The sequence below is a fragment of the Solanum stenotomum genome, chromosome 8, assembly GCF_019186545.1.
Source record: "Solanum stenotomum isolate F172 chromosome 8, ASM1918654v1, whole genome shotgun sequence".
Taxonomy (NCBI): domain Eukaryota; kingdom Viridiplantae; phylum Streptophyta; class Magnoliopsida; order Solanales; family Solanaceae; genus Solanum; species Solanum stenotomum.
Window position 1 is genome coordinate 4,714,961 of NC_064289.1, and position 6,265 is coordinate 4,721,225.

General features: G+C 29.5%; 1 protein-coding gene across 1 annotated transcript in view; it reads left to right on the top strand.

Moving 5' to 3' along the window:
• The window catches only part of LOC125872983 (transcription factor LHW-like), a 177,976-nt gene that overhangs the window by 93,210 nt on the left and 78,501 nt on the right, over window positions 1-6,265 (top strand). The window lies entirely within an intron of this gene.

Below are 6,265 nucleotides of genomic sequence, written 5' to 3' on the forward strand. Positions count from 1 at the left end.
ACATGGTAATTTAAAGAAGAATTAATTATGGAATTTAAACACAACTCAACTCATCATTAGTCTTAAAAAGTTGGAAAATTATTTGATGGTTTTGTGATTAAACTCCCAAAATAGTACTAAGCTCTTGGGTCGTCCGGACCCATATCTGGCTACGCTCAATAAGAATCCGAAATAGCAGAATAAGTTCATGTTCCGCTTCCAAAAGTCAGTAACAAAATGAATACAAAGGTTAAACGAGTTGGGGTCATATGGAGCCGGTCTCCCCGTCGTCCCCCCTGCCCGCACCCTCCATAACTAAAACAAGATTGAGAGCGGAAAAGTTATACTCTCCCTTTGTTACTTTTTAGTTGTCATAATTATCTTTTTTTGAGAGTCAAACAATATAAATTTTGATTAATATTTTTAAATGTATTTTTTTATCATATTGATATGAAAAAATTGCAACTTTTCATATAGTTTTTGAATATCTATTTTTATTTTAAAATATCAAATTAATGTAATCTAATTTAGCTTTGAAAGTTAATCAAATTGACTCTCGAAAAGCGTAATGTGACAACTAAAAATGAACGGAGGGAGTAGTATTGATTTTGTAAACAACAACTACAACATATCTAGTATAATCCCATAAAAGTAGGGTCCGAAGAGGGTAAAATGTATGTCGACCTTATTAATCATTAGAGGTAGAGAGGTTGTTTCCGATAAACACTCACCTTAAGGAAAATAGAGATCGAACAAAGTAGTATAGAGAAAAGAGATACGAAAATGGAGAAAGTCGTGTCTAAACACTATAGATAACCTAGTAAATTATCCTAAACAATAGTTATAATAAGATTAAATTTAAGGAATAGAACTGTAAAAAAATGATAGATAATTAATAACCAAACTCCAAGGACAAGAGACTAAACGAGTAATACCACGACTAATAATACAACTAATAGTATAGAAGAACAGGCGAAACAACGCTCAACTATCTAAAGAATCTTATGTGCTAATATGTATCCTCCATAACTTCCTATTCAAAGGTCATGTCCACGGTAAGCTCATGTCCTATCTAACCATCTCTCTCTAATTCTTCTTCGACCTGCCTCTACCCCTCTTTAAATCATCCATAGTTAATCTCTCCCACCTCTGCAATGGGGCATTCATGCATCTCTTTTGCATATTCCCAAACATCTCAACCTCGTTTCCCGCATCTTGTCATCTATCGAGATTACTCTTACCTTATCCTGAATATCCTCATTCCTAATCTTATCTCTTCTAGTATGTCACACATCAATCTCAACATCCTCATCTCTTATATTTATAAACAAGGGCATAGGATATGCTAAACGGAGTTGTGTTAATGGTGATTAACATGCTATTTTAGGATGACTTATGTAAGTTTAAACATGATAACTACTTAAAATTTAATTTTTCAATTTATTATACTTTATCTAAAACAAAAAAAAAGTGAAATCTTTCATAGAGTCCATGTATATAAAAAAGAAGAAGAAATTAAATGGGGAATTGGCGCCTAAGAGAGAACACCGTTGAAGTGGGGTTACTATTTGGCGCGTAGAAGCTCCACATTTGCACCTAACTCCAATACAGCCCAAAACGCTAACCAACACTTGCTAGTAACACGACAAAAAACTATTTTTTTTGTCTACAAATGGGCTGGACATGTTAATAAACTAGCCCATCTGAACTATTACATCATTTCAAATAATCAAATCAAAATATATAACTAATTTACAATGTAGCCCCATTGAACCATTTTTCATACTCCCTCCGTTCTTTTTTAGTTGTAAATAATTTCTTTTTGTAGAGTCAAACAATTTGAATTTTGACTAACATTTTTAGATGTATTTTTACATCATATTGATATGAAAAAAGGTGCAATGTGTAGTACTTTTGTATAGTTTTTAAATATCTAAAATTTTGGTTTAAAATATTGAATTAATATAATTTAATTTAGTTTTGAAAATTAATCAAATTGATTATGGAAAAGCGTAACATGACAACTAAAAAGGAACAGAAAGAGTATAATATATGTATATCAACTAGAAAAAGTAAGAAATGAATCTGACGGGCTATTTGTGTAAAGATTCCTCGGCTCAATAGTCATCTTTTGGATTGCTAATCAAGCTTTAGTTTTTTTTTTTTCAATGTTTCATCATTTCTAATGCAGAAATAAAATCTGAATGCTAAAGTATAGAAAAACTCCATGAATTTTTATAAAAAATCGAACATTTAGGTGTATTGAATGTCGCAATTCAAATTCCATGAAACAACTAAAATTTGAATTGTGACAGTTCAAAGCACCATGAAATGAAAAATGAGTAGAGTTTGCATTTTAAATGTTATACATAAAATATACTCCATAAATTTTATTTATTTGATTGAACAAAGAGTTCAAGAAAAGGAAAACTTCTGATTCGCGAGCTAAATATATAACAATAAAATATATTGAAATTACTCTTAGAATATTATGATTTTCAACCATGTTACGTCAATTGAAGGCTGAAATAAACTTGTTAAAACCAAAGAGTCTATAATCTATCTATATTTATATATATAAAAATAAAAAAATAGTGTTATTCTTTTTAGCCGAAAAAAGAAAGAATTCATATAAAATAAAATAGAACGAAAGGAATATTATATTTGTGATAAATGGAAAAATATTTGTAATGATGATTAAACGTTCCAAAATGAACTTCATATCCTAAGAATATCAATACAAATTATTTGCTACGATGAAATTCATGCAATTGTCAATTGGGATATTCACTATTTTTTTTCTGTAACATAGTTTTGGAAGTCAAATACTTAATTAATGCCAGAAATTCTTGTTGAATCGCAGCTGGAAACTTGATGTTTACATTTTTAATCTACAGAGTTTCCCAATTATTCGTTTTTATACTTGTGTTCCATTTGTATGTCATAAGGAATTTTGAATTATCATTTTACTAAGAATATATGCTAGCTTTAGTCTAAAGTAGGTAAAACTCACTACTTTTACTAAGAATATATGCTTTAGTCCAATGTCACATATCTCCTTTTCTTTTCATTAATTTATACTACTAGACAGAATATCTAACAGATTTTTATTAATTTAATAGTAATAAATTAAAAATCTTAACTTGAATAAATATAAGCAAAAGGGACTAGCTAAACTTTACCTTAATATTTTCTAAAAGTTATCTGCAGTAAATGAGGTGAAAATGAATTAATTAGAGGACTTGCCAATAGCTAGAAAAAGTAATCTTAATCAGTGCAAAAGGCACAACATAGTATTTATAAAGGAGCTTTATATATAAGTCTCTATATTCACTAATCACTACCATGCATGATATTATAATTATCGCTATATTTTATATATAATAAATATGAGTATTTATAACTAACTTTATAAATAAGTGTTGTTAAAGGCTTTAGTGATTCCGATGCAAATTGCAATGCCATTAATTATCTCTATCAATTGTCCCTAAAAATTTATTGCCGCTAAATATCTATTTTGTTGGAGTACTAATTGCACCATCAAACGTTGCGATAGACAACAAGTACAAAGCCTCTCATCTTGACTTAGATATATATATCTTTGATTCAAGTTTTTAGAAAGAAATTGTGTCCGATAGGGAGGGTTTTAATTCAAAATGGAACTTTTCACTCGTGGTGCGAATTCAATTCAATCAGATGTTAAACCATATCAACCGCCATATGAAAAATCAATATAAATTCTCTCTGCATGTAATACAATTTTGAGTCATATCTTTTTTTTTTTTTATCAAACACATGAGAGTGATATCTATTTGGAAATAGTCTTATTGCTTTTAATATATTGTCAGGTTATTGACATCGGTGACTTTTACTTGAAAGTTTAACCTTATAAAAATAATTAAAAAAAAAAGACATGATGAAGATAAGGCTCCCTTCAATTCCTGGCAGATAAATCGTTTTTTTCTGTGAAAGTTAGATGCTATAGTAGTAGTTGTTGATAATGGTAATTAAAGCCAACCTCCACTACTCTCTTGTGTGGACCAAAAGTTCAATTAATTCAGCAGGCCAAACACTATACTGTATATGTACAATAATTTATTTCTTTACGTATACATAAAGATTTTGAATTTCTAAACGCAAGACTAGATGTTGATTCAGTATTTTAGAGAATTCAAAACTCACCTAGGTTTAAACTCTTATGCACTATATTTTTATTTTCAAACTTTATGAAAATTCTAAATCTGTCAATGATAACGATAGACATTAATGGTAGATGAAGCTAAGTTCCACTAGTACTAGTCTCATGTGTGGACCAAAAGGACTAGATATCAATTACTTATGTGGAGATGATGAAGGAACCTAAACCATGAAGAATCCAGCTTTACTTGTACGTACCCTTTTTGCTTTGCTTTCCCCACCAATACCATACCACATGGTTAAACATCCATATATTCCAAAAGACACTCATTTGCCACTCTCCAAAGTCTAATATAAAGCTCTTTTTGTTGGGTGTTGACAACGATCAATCTTCAACATTCTCTTATAATTTTATATATACTTCGTTTATCTATGTGATACATTTTTCTTTTCAATGTCATGTTACGCTAAAAAATGACAAATTCAATTTTTTTAATTATTACCCTTATTGACATTAAGGTAGTAAGTAATGCTTACACAAGACTAGGTTGTCTACATCACACAATCTGAGGTGTTGCTCTTTTTTGGAAGTTGTTAATGTGGTTTGCATCGAATCGCCACTACTAGAAATTGAGGTTTTTTTTAGTACGAATCAATGAGAAATGTGTGTTATAAAACATGATTTTGTTATTCATTTTCCAGTATCGAACCAGCACGTACGATGGGAAACAAATTCTCACTACAATATTGAGAAGATTTCTAGTTATTCTGTGTGAAAACACTATTGTATTTTCTTTTCTCATTAATTCAATCAGTATATCTATGAAAATAACCACTAAACATTTTTCAATAAAAAAATTCAACGGAATAGGTGATTTTTTAGTAGTGCACCTTTTCTTTTTCACTCTTAATAATATGTTTTTGTTGTTATAAAACTGTTGTGATATATGCAGTCACAAGTCTACTGATCGATACTCTTGATATTTATGAAAAATCTTTCTTTCCTTTCTTAAATTTCACGTTCAATCAAAGAGCTATTATATAAAATAAAACGAAAGGAGTATCAATTTGTCTGCTAATGCCAGAAAAGAGATTCAATATTTTGAATCCTGCCGAGGAAAATGTTCATTCTTTAGCAGGCTTCTGGCCCCATATATTAACATATTGTTGGAGTTTATGATTTTTCTTTAATTGAAGCTCGTGATTATGTTTAAGATAAAATAGCGGTAGATATTAAATATTAATCAATGATTTTAATTAGAGTTATATATATATATATATAAAAGATTAATTAAAAGAGTTGTATGCGGCTGTCAGAGGCGGGGCCAGAATAAAGAGTTCGGGGTTCTAAATTTCCTTTAGAACCATCAACCAATTTTGTTAGGGATTCGCAATTTAATATACATATATATTTACTTGATTTTCTAATATAAATACAGGGTCTATGCAAAAGTTACTGAGTTAGTTCAAACTCACAAACCCCCACCTAGCTCTTCTGGCCTCTGGCTGCTGGCATTTGGTATTTATTGTGCTTTTCTGTCTATATAGTTGAAGAAGGACTGATGCAAAATAGAGGTTTCTCAATCATACAGCTAGCAAAGCAATATATATGTAGCTTTAGGACCCATATATATGTTTTTGCAACTATATACCAAAATATGGAAATGTCGATTCATCTAAAACTTTGCAAACCATGTGATGACTCACATGTGAGTCGTGGTTATATGGTTGGAACTTATATCAATTTGATCAAAATTTTAAAATTAGCTTATACTATGTGACGGTTTGTATTTGGTTAATTAATTTTTTTAAAATATTTCTATTATATTTGTGTTTGATAGAGATTTCAAAAGTGTTTTAAGGAAAAAGTTACTTTTTAGCTTCCAAGAGCAACTTATACTACTCCAAGGGTGTGTTTGGTATGAAGGAAAATGTTTTCCTAGAAAATATTTTTCTAGAAAACAAGTTGATTTTTGACTTATTTCTCATGTTTGGTTGGTGAGTAGAAAATATTTTTTGGAAAAGATTTTTAGTGTTTGATTTATGAATGAAAAATATTTTTGAGAAATATCTTTTATTTTTACTAGAGTAGAAAATAATTTTTGAAATTGAAAATAGTTTTTAAAAACAAACTTAAATTTTTTTGGGG